At 36.9% G+C, this 14,604-nt stretch overlaps 2 long non-coding RNA genes across 6 annotated transcripts in view; one reads left to right on the forward strand and one right to left on the reverse strand.

Annotated features, from left to right (window-relative positions):
* LOC136007344 (uncharacterized) overlaps positions 1 to 14,604 on the forward strand; it is a 97,540-nt gene that overhangs the window by 72,408 nt on the left and 10,528 nt on the right. For 3 of the 5 annotated variants that reach the window (XR_010609642.1, XR_010609638.1, XR_010609639.1), the window contains exons 2-3: positions 6,380 to 6,512; positions 6,721 to 8,880. This is a non-coding gene — a long non-coding RNA (uncharacterized LOC136007344). Of the gene's footprint in view, positions 1 to 6,379; positions 6,513 to 6,720; positions 8,881 to 9,533; positions 10,082 to 14,604 lie in introns of those variants that run through there. The other 2 variants (XR_010609640.1, XR_010609641.1) reach the window with 2 other exon arrangements.
* LOC136007346 (uncharacterized) overlaps positions 8,144 to 14,604 on the reverse strand; it is a 34,392-nt gene continuing 27,931 nt past the window's right edge. Inside the window, exon 3 of the long non-coding RNA XR_010609643.1 lies at positions 8,144 to 8,154. This is a non-coding gene — a long non-coding RNA (uncharacterized LOC136007346). The remainder of the gene's footprint in view (positions 8,155 to 14,604) is intronic.

The following is a 14,604-nucleotide window of genomic DNA, read 5'->3' on the forward strand; positions in this document are numbered from 1 at the left end:
TGCTTTGCCATAACATCCTTAAAGTCCATGATCAAACATATCCCAATGCATTATGCAGCTGCTGAAATATATCACTGCTTAGACTGCAGTATGTTTTTATTGGATTCAGCCCATGCAAATACCTTTCCTAGGGGTAGCATTTTGCACGAATTATATTAATTGCTTCCATGAGCTGTTAGGCTGGAAGTGAAGTCTCCTGTAGGAGGAATAAATATGATCGAAGATCACAGGTTTTCTTTACTGCATTTTAGTCAGAAAAAAAAGTAAAAAATATGTTTATTGCATTATTGATTTAAACAAATAACTTCAGGAATATTAATGCCACAGGAGTGTCCTCTCTATTTCTACTAATTTCTGCCAGAAACGTCCCTGTTATTTTATGCTTAGGTCCTGACTTTCTTATATTCTATGCAGCAGAAACTACTGTTAAACCTTATTTCCATTGTAGAGTTTCTTTTCATGACTGCCTGCCGTGTCCTTTTGTGGCATTATGATATATTCTGTAACCTCTCGTGGCTCATTCTTTATCACCAGAAAAAAAAAAAACCAAAATAGGTCTTCACCTAATTTTGTCTAAATTTGTCTATACCTCTCTGAGGTAAAGACATTGCAAGTTTTAGGCAAATCATAGAATGGTTTGGGTTGGAGGGGACCTTAAAGATCATCTAGTTCTGCCCCCTCCCATAGGCAGGGACATCTTCCACTAGACCAGGCTGCTCAGTCTCATCCATCCTGGCCTTGAACACTTCCCAGGTATAGGGCATCCACAACTTCCCTGGGCAACCTCTCCCAGTGGCTCACCACCCTCATAGTGAAGCCTAAGCAAGTAAAACCATTTAGATTCAGTTATTAAAAGACTATGAAAAGCTTTTTTCATGATGTAGAATAAAAATGACGGTGGATGGTGGCGGTGTCATGAGTTGGTAAGCAGAAGACCTCAAAGTGACAGGAATGGAAGAGAAGAAACCTAAAAAAAATATGCTCCCTTGCTTGTAAATGCTCACTAGGAGTGGTAACCTAGTGCAGGCTGCTGTGTTCTGTCCACAGCTTTGCCTGTCTTCATCTGGAGCACGTGTTATTCACAGCCACGGGCATTATACCTATAGTGGTGCTTAGTGCATGGCTTGAAAACTGCTGCTTGCCCAACCAGGATTTGTGATAGTTTATGATATCTGAATGCCTCTAAGCACCTTGCAGCTGCACTCATATATAGCTGTTATTTTTGCATCATCTCAGTCATATGTTTTACAGTATGGTGTTATCTACCATTGCTTCGTCACAGATAAGTAGTAGAAAGTTGCAGGGCAGGAGAAGGAAATGAGCATCTGAAGATGGAGAATTAAAGGGTGGAGCTTAGGAAATGCTTATAGGATCCCTGTTGCTGAAGAAGTCATACTGTGGAATTACACTCTGAGCAGGGAATTAAACATAGCTGCAGGACATTTCCCTGAACACTGACAGACTCCTATGGGGGAGTTCACCTGTAACCAGAAGCAGACTACCAGCATGGATGTGACCCTGATCTGCATGTAGGGCTGGGCTCTGGGAAAATTGAAAGCCGTAACGTCTTTTCCAGCTGTAGAAGATATGTGCTCTTCTGCAAAAGCTCCTGTAGAGAGCCACTCTGCTGCAGACAGGAATCTTACCAAACGCTTAGATATGACATAATATATATTTGTTTTCATAAAAGTAAATTATGCTCAGACATGGAAATCTAATTTTATTTTTAAAAAGGCTGAAAGAACATTGGCACAGGGAAAAGGTTAGTTAATTATTTAAAAAATAGGTTATTTTATTATCTTAGTTACCACTGCAGAATGTGGTAAGCATTATGATTTAGCTGGTTTAATGTTTCACTTTAAGAACTTTCCAACAGAGTCCCTTCCCGTCCAACACATTCAGCTGAAGGTCCCCTGGGTTTCTTGATTCATTGTACCTATGAATTGTATTGCTTCTCTGACGTGTGTACTGTCCCTAGTGATAGGAAGCTTTGGCATTAGCAGGTAGAATTCCTTCTGAAGCCCATGAGATATCCATTGAAGTTGAGAGCTGGGTTTTACTCCTGAACTGTAATAGGATCAAAATGTTCCCCATATAGTGCAGCTGAGAACATGCTGTATCTTGAATCATTGTTCCCTTTGCAACTAGAAATTGTATTTGCAGCTTGCTGTGAATATGGTATCATGGTACAGGCATATAATTGTGAAGAAAAACATGATGAATGACCTTGAGTGCTATCATCTTCACTACTGTTTCACTTTGATGGCTTTACATGTGTTATTATTTTCTCTCTAACAATTTAATCTTGTATATTTGCCCTTGAAATTGACACTAATATATACAACATTTGTTGGGGCTCTTTCTCCCAGATGGGAAAAATCTTTGTTACTGAACAACAACAACAACAAAATCGATTTCTTAAAAAAAAAAAAAAATATATAACTTGGCTTTGATCCAGTATAAAAATTCAACAAAAAACTGCTGTCATTATTAGCAGACCCAAGAGGACCATAAAATTTTCACTGGTGCCCAAATGAAAACATTTGCTTTCCGCTCAAGCTGTTATTTTAAATCTGTCTAAACTTTAAATTTAAATATGTCTGAAAAAAACTTGTTGAAGTGATGATTTATTTAGATATTCTTTATCTCCTACTGAATAGAGATTCTCCCTATAAATTACGCATATGGGAAATAGTTTGCTTTTGTCTCCAAGCTATTTTGCATTTAGGACAAAGAGTAAAATCAGTGTCAGTTCTCCTGTGAAATACCTGTTGCAACAGGGCCTTATTTTGTCTTCTACAAGTCCTATCAATCAGTACTTTCAGGATTTAAAAGCATATTTCTAATTTTAAAAGGCAATTAAGCCATTGTTAATAACTTAATAGAATAACGATCCTTTCCATTTAGCATTAGGAATTCAGCATTGTGCTTCTCAGAAAGCTACCTCAATATAAATTGGATAAGAAAGAAACAGAAATAGAACAAAGGCAGAAAGTAGGGAATTGTCTTGCTGAGCCAACTGCCAAAAAACCTAAAACGTGTTTGTGAAGTTCAGTAGATTAACACAAAACAAAACAAAACAACCCCCAAATCCCCAAACAAGAAAACCAACCCCAAACCAAACAGAATTAGATTAACTTGAATATTTTCAATACTAATTGCTCCTCTTCTGCCTGCAGAATATATCTCTTGTCTTTTTCTCCATTCTCTGTCTACAGCATCTTAAGTTTTGCCTCTGTCACTGTAAACATCCCAAGCTGCTGTTTTTGCCGGGCAGTTTCTCTCAGTTGTGCTCTGCTGACATTCTGCTGCTAACCTGGAAGACTGCACGCACATTCCCAGCCAGTAATTCTTTTTTCCTCAGTCTTTGAGGATATTAGCATGATAAGTTTAACTAGAAAAGACAGATAAGGTGGGATATTATTTTGTTGCGTGGATAACATCAATCAAACATCCAGTCAAGACTATAGAAGGTGGTACTGTTTTTCTTTCTTTTCCATTTTTCTCTTGAAGTTTGTAGGGCTCTGCTCTAGAATCCCAGCATTGATCATATGTTCATATGTTCAGTGGGTGTCATGTGAAAGGCTGGTGACTAATCTTTGATTAGATGTCCATTTTGAAAATATTAGTGGGGAATTTAGCCTTTTCATGCACTATGGAAACTGAGGCTGTCTGTTGTCACTGAAGAGTAGCTAGGTGGAAGAAAGAAGGACTTTAAAGCTGGCTGCAGAGAGAAAGGGCCTGGATGTTTTAGATATTTAGCTCTAGTTTGATGTAGTATCATAAACACAAATAATTCCTGTAAGAGGCAGCAGGTTTTAATTAAATTAGAGAATATTTCTGAAAGTAAACCCATGCTTCTAAGTGTTTTTCCAAGTAAAACTGTTTCCATGAATGAGGGCCATAGAATGCAAGTCAGTAAATACTGTGCTCTTCTCTGCTGATACATCACTGTGAAGGGCAATTGGGACAGAAAGGTCTTTCTCCAGCCTCAGGATGTTATTCAGTGCTTCAGTGGTGAAGATATTTTATAGAATATACATTGTATGTAATGTTTCTCAGATATGGAAATTAAGCCACTCTTATTCTTGTTTAATTGCCCATTGCTATATTTTAATAAGAGTTTGTAAGGAAAATCTTGTTTGAAATTGCCACTTAATGAATTCATAAAGCTCGAATCAACACAGCTAAATCCTTACTTTTATTTAAAAAGCTTATATCTAATGTGATTTTCAAGAGGAAACTGAATACAAATAAACAAGATCCACGTTACTCATGATTGTTTTCCATTATGGTCTTTGATGGCTATCAGGATTTTCTTCTGGTGATTGCTAAAGCCAAAGCTTTAAATAAATATTTTCAAATAAACAAGCATCTATTGTTATGTTCGAGTGCTTGTGTGGTCAAACCCTTCTCCTGAATAAACTTCGCTTAAATTTCTGTCACTTATTTATGTGGAATTTTATTCTGCTTGAATATTTTATCTGATGTCTCTCAAGTTTCAGCAAGTTCAAAACCTACAGTACTGAGTACTTACAATTGTAGCTTATAAATCACCCCGATGTGTGCAGAGACCAGATAAACGTACATCAGCTCAGGTTTCTCATCAGCATTTGTGATTTTAGATATGAAGGCAGAACAACAAAATTAGCCTTGGCTCTCTGCAGGGGTGGCTTTAAGAGGAACTGCAGACAACTCTTGGATCTTATTTTTCAATATGGATCCTCTTCATACATTAGGTGGATCTCTTTCCGTACAAATATTTACCAGGACCAAATGCTACAACAGTTCTTCTTCTTGTGAATTTGAATGTGCTTTGAGAAGTTACGCTTTCATTTGTTAAATTACATTCTGTAAGTGAAAGAAACTTGCCCCAGTAAAAATAAATAATTTAGTCAGCATAACTGGGCCTGAAGAAGAGTTTTTAATGCACCTGTTAAATCAAGGCCTTCTCTTCCCATCCATGAGCAATAAACATTGTCTAACATTCATTCACACTGCACTACTTTGCTGGTTTTTAATAGCTAACCATTTTACTCAGCCTGTCCACATTTACTAGTCAGGAGGTCAGTCAGCAAGCTTCCAAATATACTCATTAGCTGCTTTATAACAATGTTGATGGTGAGCACAAAGGTTAGCAAACAATCTCTTTTCAAGAAATTGGTTAATTTCTTTTGGTTTACAGTTATGTAATAATTTGTTTAAAATCTAAAAACATGGTTCATAAGTAGTTTCTAATATTTCTTACACTTCTGTATTTTTTAGGTTGTTACATGTTTTTGTGTGTTTGGGGTTTTTTTTAAGGTCTGTGGATTATATTAATATTGATTTGAAAATCAGCACTTTCATGCAAGGGTCCTGATAATGCAAATGTTTTCAGAAGCTAGCCAGCTTACAAAGGTGGGTTTACAGGGCAGCCAGCAGAGAAGTTAGCAGGGTTGTTTGATGTTGTGTCAGAACACCTTGGTTTAGCATGAGCATAACCCTGTCGTATGGAAGCAGTATATTTCCTTAAACTGGCATTTGGCTTTGTTTTACAGAGTTCTTATTACAGAATTTATAGATGATAATAAACATGAAAGGTCTTTCCAGTTTAGTATAAAAACATCTATATGGTTTATTCAACATATAAATTTATCTTCTTGCTTGTTCTCAAGTGCTTTTAAAGCAACAGTTGTGGACTTTTGTGTTAAAACATCAACATTTAAAAAAAAAAATTGACTGTCAATTAGAGTTGTAAACTGTCCAATGAATTCATCTACTTGTGATTAAAAGGTCTTGAAAATCACTGTTTCCAGCAGTCATGCAAAACAGCCATCAGAGCACAGGCAGGTGAGCTGTCTCAGTGCCTAGAGATGTTGTCAGTAAGACTGAAGATATATTGTAACCTAAGGCACATTGCCCGAGTCCAAACCTAAAGCCAGACTACAAGGAACAAGTGAACAAGGAAAACCTATTTCACTCTGGTTTTGTTTTCTTCTTTTTTTTTTTTTTTTTTTTTTTTTGGTGGGTTTTTTTTTTCCTGTTTGGGGGTTTTGTTGTTTTTTTTTTTTTTTTAATTAACAAATCCTAATGCAAGTTTGCTGGCAGGTTCTGGGTTCTGAATGTCAGAACTGAATGGCACTTTTCTACTTTCTTTCTTTATAGTCTCTCCTTCTCCCTGATGTCCAGCTATGGTATGCATGTACATACACAAAAGATGTATTAACGAAGGTCTTATTACCCCTCAGATGGTGATTAGGGAACTCTCTGGAGGTAGCAAAGGCTGCTCAAACTCTTTAAGTTTCTCTTAGAGAAACTTAAGCTCAGAGAAAGGAATGAAATAAGAATTTTACCGTTCTCAGTGAGTCACATAATATTTGGACAATCTTTATTTCAGATGCAATCTGCAGTGGTCCTGAAGTATTGCTTGTGGACACAGGAAACTGGACACCTGAAAGCCATCTGAGACTGAAAGTGATAATGTGGTATAACTGATCAGTGAAGGTGGTAAATCTTCACTTTCATTTACAGTAGGTAGAAGTAGGCCATCTTCTTGATTTGGTTTATGGGCATCTGGTTCTCATCTTCAAATTTCTTGTCCTTTTATTTTAAAAATAAGTCTAAAATGCCTCCTCTGGTGTTTGTGTAGCGGGGAGGTTCTGGATTGCTTTTGTTAGGATTTTACACCATCTTTTTGCTTATGTAGGAAAAAACGTTTTCTCTGTTTGTTTGTTTCAGGATGACGTAGGATGTTTTCAGTTTTCAGTTCAAACACTGGAACAAAAGTCCCCTCCAAACGTGCTCCACAGCTCTAGCCTTCTTTGTGTCATTTTAAACCACAACAGAATTATGAGCCAACTTGTCTGGGCCATTTTCCCAAGGACAGTCTGATATTTTTGAAGTGTATCTTCACATCAAACAGAACCAGTAACAAAATAAAGGCTTTTTTTCCATTTTAATTCCAAATGAAGACAGAAGGGAAAATGAAACCTGTGTGTGTTGAAGAGCAAAAACTGACAGAAGAGGTAAATAATCTTCCAAGTTTGCATAGAGTAGAAGCACATTGTTATAGAAAAATTATATATATAAAAATATAGTTCCATTTCTTGAGGACTTGAATTTCAGCTTCACTGAGGCTCAAGATCTTGCTAAAGAAATGTCTTTTCCTTGTTTGTGACAGGAGAAAACAGCACTATTAATGTCAAGGAATTATTAGGGAAATATCTTGGCATTTTTAATGTAAGAAAGGAAGCAAATCATAGTCCTATGTATCTTTTGTCCCACTCAGAATTATCTTTATCATGTTGGAAGTTTTTATTCGGAAGTCTGTGTTGACTCTCATGATTAGGGCCAGAAATCCTACAGCTGACAGGAAAGTGACCTATAAATAATGATCTATGATGGACTTGTCTTATAGCTACTAAATGAAATATTCTAGTACCTATTTCCTTTGTCTTGTTTCTCAGTTTCCGTCTTCTTTAAGGTTGTTGCTTTTGACACATCCCACTAGCTCTCTGGTAGGAATGGATTTTCTTTGTCTTGTAAATATATTCCATTTTCACCAGAAAAATACCACTGAAAATATTATTGGAATATTTTTTGTGATGAGTAACTCCATGTGAATACAGTTGGATACAGTTACTACTGGATTTCCAAGTCAAAGTTACATGTTTTGTTTTAATAAGGTTTATAATACATGTATACAGATATATTAAAAAAAAGGACTAGAAAGAATTGCTTACAATGAAGTATGAATTCTGGAGCAAATGAGAAAGTCAGAATTTAGTAAGAATACAGATTTACAACACATTAAATACACTATAGTAATTACTTACATGCATCCTCTGACTAGTATGTTGTAAAAAGAAAATCAGCCACCTCTTTGTAGCAGTTCATCTTCACTGTCTTAGACAATAATAAAAAATTTTCAGCAAAGAGTAAATAACTTCATTTACTAATGGTGAAAAATATGCATATGGGATGATAACATCATGCAGCAGATGCTCTTTGAGTTTGCATTCCAGCTTTTTGTGTGGTAACTTGTGTGGTCATGCTTTTAACAATAAGAATCCAGTGCTTCCCTTGATATCTCTACTTGATCATTCTTAAAAGGGTCTGTGCCAGATCTTTCCACAGAAGGGAGCATTCTTGCTGTTGAGATGGAGAAAGGTGCTAGGAGAGAGAAATACAGTCCATATGAATTTTATGAATTCACTGAATCCAGGATTTCACCCCAGACTTGCACTTCAGATGTCCCTTGTTTAGTCTCAGTAATGAGGCAAACAGAAACACCTATGCCAAATGTGTTTGGTCAACATGCTTTCAGCAAGATTGCTGAAAGTGAACTCCCCTTGCAACACAGTTCAGTAAGGGTTATACACATAGCATTAGCAGCTGAGCTGCTTAAAAGGCTACAATAAAACACTGCATGGAAGAAAAAACATAAAAACTGGGCTTGTTCCATTTATGTTTCTGTAAAACTTACTGAAAATTTATGTTGGCAAACAAATTAGAGTAGGCTTCATGAAAAGTAACAACTCAGTTATCTTGACCTTCGTTTTAGTATATAAGCTTATGTCATTTACAAGAGAAGATGGTATAATGGTATGTTTTATCTGTTAGTCTCACCTTCTCTCTTTTTGAAGCAAAGGTGATTTACTACAGGAAAAGGAGTTATAAATTTTGTGCAAGTGGCTTAGTAGACCAGACACTTCCTCTTGAGATTATGCTTGGATAATGAAATAAATCAAAATATTTTTTTGTTTATAGTTGAATTTCAAGGGTAACTTTTATCTCATGTATAATGCAGCTTACAGAGTTGGAATAACTCAATAAATACCCTGTTCACTCATAACCTGAATCCCAGTTTTCTAGTCTGCATCATGTTCTATCCCAGTTTTCTAGTCTGCATCATGTTTTGTTGACCTACAACAGAAAAAAAGCTACGGTCTGTGCTACGGCCATTACTTGTCTATAAAAAAATTGGAGTGATTAACACAGGTCTTTGAAGACTACTTATATATGCAAACTATGTTTTATGATTTCATTTGTTTTAGCAAGGTGGCACATCTGCTCATAAAAATGTCACTTCTTGACCTAGCTGGGAATGATGTTTTTCAACTGCAGTATTGCAGTTCTTTTGCTCATCTGGCTGGTCATACACTAAACACAAAAAAGAGGAATAATAAGTTTGTAACTGGAGATGGAGCTATTCCAGTCTTCTTTCCCTTTGTTTAGCAAGCTTCTACAAATGATGAGATTCAGCAATAGACAGTGAAAGACGTGCTTGTAACGGTACCAATATTAAAAGCCCTACAAATATGAGTGTTTAATCAACACCAGAAATATGTAGATTTTCAATGGTGCAAGAAATAGTTTTAATTTGTCAGTCTTACCATTCCAGAGATTGTTACTCAGCATAAAATATTTGTTTGAAAAAAAGCCTTGCTTTCCAGATGTGAGTTTCAAGGTGGCATCAGTACAAAAGATTTGAAATGCTTTGCGTTTTTAGCAAAACAATTTTAATGAATGATTTTCTGATTAACTTACAGCACTTGCCGAACTTTTGCATAATTCTTCAGTTCTAATAATTTTGACTGAAAAGTAGCCTGCGGAGTAATATCAAATAAATGCATATTTCAAACAAGAGCAAGGGGAAATGTAATTTTCCACCCACTAACAGGCTGACCATATATTCAGAAGTGGTATTTGGCAGGATCTTGATTCGATAAGTTATGAATAGCTGCTGCCCACTGTTTTGCTACACCCCCCACCCAGGCTTGCCACAGGGACCTGCAAACTCTACGATTGCAAAGGGGACCTAAATTCCAAGATGGTAGGAGTCCAATATTTGAGATCAGCAGGAGGACTACAAAGCTGGCAATGAACAAGGAAGAAGCAGAACTCTAATCAGGACTGAATTAACGCTGACGTGATGATTTGAAATCCAACTTTAAAAATAAACCAAAACAGATCTGACTCTGTACGGTCTGATACCGCCACCCAGCCTGAATTACTGTTGACAGCTCATAACTTTATTGCACCCGCATGCCTGATTGCTATCATTGTGCCAGAGATTTGAAACTTCTGAAATTCAAACTGGGAAGGAAAGTAGATCCTATCTGAAAATAAACAATCAAATGAAGATTTCTGTGGCAGAGGTTTGTTTGCCACGACTTCAGATGAACAGCTCAGAGACTCTGGAGGTCGCTAAGTATGAATTCCATAAGAAAATAACTACACACTACTATTAATACTTGGCAATTTCAGTCTGTAAATCTGTATAATAAAACTGAGCATTTTTTCCTCTATTTATGGGTTTAGAAACCATGATGTACAGCATTTAAAGAGAAATTTTGTGAAAGGGCAAATCCCAATTCCCTACAGTGGCAGAAGCTCAAGCCCACATAGGACTTGATCTAGAATAAAACAAAACAAAACAAAAACACCAAAAAACCACTGGGAAGTCTTCCACTGATTCCAATTGGATTTGAAACAGATCTACAACAAGTCAGCTGCAGATTTCAGAGACAGTAAGGCATAATAAAGCCATTCCTGAATCCTATAGTGGATGCAAAACTGTACAGCAATAACTGATTAAGGCAGGCAAAACTTTAATCAGAGGAGTGAATTTCCTTATTAGTTTCCCCAAACTGTTCTAATGTAGTAAAAAATATGAGCTGATTTTATGATATTAAGAAAAAAAGTCCCTATATACATGACCTTTTAACCTTAATTAAAATGGACATTTTGAGGAAGTGCTGGAAAGAAACACCTGACACATATATGAGCACCATGAGTTACAGTGTGGATTCCTCTCTTTGTGATGGGATATTGCTTAGCTGCAAAAACAGCCCCTCTGCAGCTTTGTTCAGTTGCTTCTGAAATGGCTTAATCTTGAGAACTATTGTCAGTCTGTGTGAACAGCATTGGTCTGTGCATGCAGCCTTCTATATCCTATATATCAGGTGTTGCTCTGATATGTGTAATTGTACTTTCCTTTTACTGTGTTATGCCGTTTGTGGTGTCAGTTTTTCTCTTATGAAGGTACTGAAGGATACAATACTTATAGGTCTGGTGGGGGACCCCAAACTGCAATGCTTTAACAGAACTTTGTAAGTAAGCATGAGGTGCTGCTTCTTCCTTTATTCCATTCTACTGCTCAGTATTTCACAGCAGACTCATATTCAAGCCATCAAAATCCACTGGAGGGCTGTTTTCCATCTCTACCTTGTATCGAAATGGAAAAATATAATTAAAAAGTGTACTGATGCTTTCTGAATAGGATTTCTGAGTACAAAGTACAGTCCAAAAGGAAGAAAAAAGACATAAAGAATGTTGCAGAGAATAAGTGACAGTAATAACAGTACAATAGTATACGCCTATAGGCTGACTGCATTGAACCAAACATCCCATTAAAATGAGGCAGATTTGTATAACTAGTTATACTGCTTGTAGTTCTCAATTTGAACCTATTGCCAATGGACTGTCATTTTTGGCTAACATCAGTTTGCTTTCTAGTCTAGTGCAAGGCCACCTCCAATCCTCAAGCACTGTAAGAAATACATTCCTTTAAAACAAACTTCTATGAAACTACTTCTCTATGTCTACAGGTTTACAAACATCAGCAGCGCACTGCTGATCTTTCAGATTTTGGCAATACAATACAACAATTACAAATTAGGTGGGGTTTCCCTTTTGCTTTAGGGATCTTGATCACACCTATTTCCACCCTGACAGCAGCTACTTGACATTCAAACCATATCAGGGGCAGCTAAATTAATAAGAACAGCAAATCCATCCAAAAACATTTTGGAAAAACAATGAATGGGCTCTAACTGCTTCAATTGTGTTGGTTGACCCCTCTTTCTCCCCCTAGTCTATAAAATCTAGATCTAGCCATGCCTTGGCAAGTTGTTTCAAGATGCCAGGACCCAGCCTATCAGTACTGGGTACTTTATTTATATTTCTATGGTAGTACATAGTTCAATTCATATGCTAGTGTATTTATGCTGGAAAAATGTAATAGAATTTCAACTGATGTGGAATACACTCACTTCAAAATTGAGTAAACTATATTGCAATCAGGGGGATATTTGAGGTGGAACATGCTATTGAGATAGGGTAGCAGAGAAAGCCCAATGGAAATTGCAAGAAATAAATTTTAAAAACACTTTTCTTTCAGTTATCTTCAGATTCTTGGTATGAGTGGTTTGATTTGCTCAGTGCCTCATAGGAATGACATCTGTTTTTACTGATAGCCTGCAAACTGCACATCTGCTAGCAAAATTTTATCTTGGATACCTTCTGGCTTCATCCTGGCTTGCTTGTTTATATTCTTCAGGTGTTATGTTTGTTTATGGGTATAGAAGGTCTTTGAAGCAGAAGGTGGTATAGCATCACACAATTTTGGTGTGACCTGTCTCCAGACTTCAGGCCCTCCTACAGTCTCTCTCTATACCTACAACTATATTTGTATGTGTATTTGTATTTGTATACATATACATATATATGAAAAAAGGTTTATAAGCAAGTTACAGAAGATGAGTTGTAAGAAAGTGTAGGCGAAACGAATATAAGTTCATCTTGCATATTTAATTGGGCTGACTGTAGGACTACATGAAGCTTAAAACCCTATTGAAATCTGAGCATTCTTCATCTACAGCAGGTGGTTCAACGAAAAATGCTCCTCTAGTACATTTTAGCTTTGGGCTGTCTATTTCCAGAGAGATCCATAAACTTTGTAAAACAGATGGCTACACTGGCAGCTTGCCAGAAACCTAGGGACCACACTTAGTCTGAATAAAACCATGAACAAAATCACTATTTATTCCTACTCATAGAACCTCTAATAACTGAATTGAACTGAACTGCTGCTGTTTAAACCCAACAGTGATGGATTTTATTGTAAAAAACTGTGGGGGTAAGTGGTGATGACAATCCTAGTTTAAGACCTTTCCAGGCAGCTGCTTAGATAACCTTTTTTTTTTTTTTGTTAAAAAGAAAAAAGTAAAATGGAATAAAATAAAATAATAAAATAAAATACAATAAATAAAATAAAATAGAGGGAATTTAGCAGAAGCGGTCTAATCGAGTATGTTGGCAATCCATGCTTCAGTCCTCTAAAGCCAGGAAATGGGATTTCCTGACATAGTATGCCAACACAAAATGTGTTACATGCTACTAAGTGAGCCCCTGGCCCACCCAGTGCCAAGAGGCTCATTTAGCAGTTTTGCTAACATGGTTTTCAGTGCAAGATACACTTGTTTCTTTAGCTCCTTAACCTTTTCTGTGTTCTAAGTACACTTTATACAAGGAAAAAGCATGCTGCAGGCACTGGGGTATATATCAGGTATGACTAGGGCCAATTGTTTTTTCTTTATTCAGTGAGAGTCAATCAAAAAATACAAGATGTAGCAATGATTGCTCACTATAGCTTTCTGCTGACATTCAAATGTGGAAAGGTGTGGTGTTTGGTTTTTGGTTTTGTCTTCAATTTTGATCTATCCACCTAACTTTGAATATTACCATGGAGAAGTGACACCTAAATCTCAGAGGCATATGTATCAGAACACAGCATACTGTAGCTGCTGTTCTTAACAGGTTTTTTGAGCAGCTGCTGAAACTGAAGGAATGAGGTGTATATTAAACAAAAGCAGCAATACAAACCAAAAAGTTTTGTCCGGCAGGAGGATGAGTACACTTCGTATCAGAGAGAGTTTACTCCTTTTGCTTTCTCCTCTCACCCAAACAGCAGGACTTCAAGGCAGACAGCCAAGATGGATTCTTTGCCTTTTCTGAGGCCGATTCCACAAGCCCGCCATCCTAAGCTATACTTTTGCTGAAGAGACCTTAATCAACCCTTTGGTGTGATGAAGCATAAACTCAGTATTTGAATGCTGTTTGCTGGTAGCATGAAATGAAAATTCCTTACTAGTGTCTTCTGAGCTGCATGTAGCCTCATATGCAGCCTGACCTAGAGATGACCTTGCACAGACCCAGTAGAGGTTTCTGGTTAGCTTGTCAGGCAGTGAAGGAATCTGTCTTCAGGGTGAACATTGGAGCTCCTGTGCAACGCACTGTCAGACGAGGGGGTTTTATTGAGCTCTTTTTTTAACTTTGAAATACATGTGTGAGATTTGTCCTTTAATGACTGATGGGATTTGCAAGGAATCCCACTGCTACCATCCTGGACATGTATGCAGCTCTGGATTTCTAAAGTACTCTTGGCTGCAAGGATGCAGTTGATGATAGTCGCGAGTTTTTTCAGTATACCACACATCTTAAGGAGTTTTGGTCTGTTGTTTGTTTTGTTTTTTTTTTTTTAACTCAGTCTCAATATTGTGATCAGTCTTCTACAAGCCAAGATGAAATTATCTCTGGGCAGTCTTCATAGTGGGTAGGTGTTTGAGCCTGCACCAAAGAAATATTCTTATTGTCTTGATGGGAACTGATTGTGTTGGGAATTATCTACCAAATTTTGCAATAAGTATAGTTCCTGTCACAAGTGCTGTGACCCCTGAACTCCCATTGCCCTTTAATTTCTAGAAGTTTTATTGTTAAGGGATTTCCAGCCCATCCCTATTCATTACCTTGGAAACATGAACAGAAGCATTACTGAAA

Source organism: Lathamus discolor, chromosome 1 (genome assembly GCF_037157495.1).
Source record: "Lathamus discolor isolate bLatDis1 chromosome 1, bLatDis1.hap1, whole genome shotgun sequence".
NCBI classification, from domain to species: domain Eukaryota; kingdom Metazoa; phylum Chordata; class Aves; order Psittaciformes; family Psittacidae; genus Lathamus; species Lathamus discolor.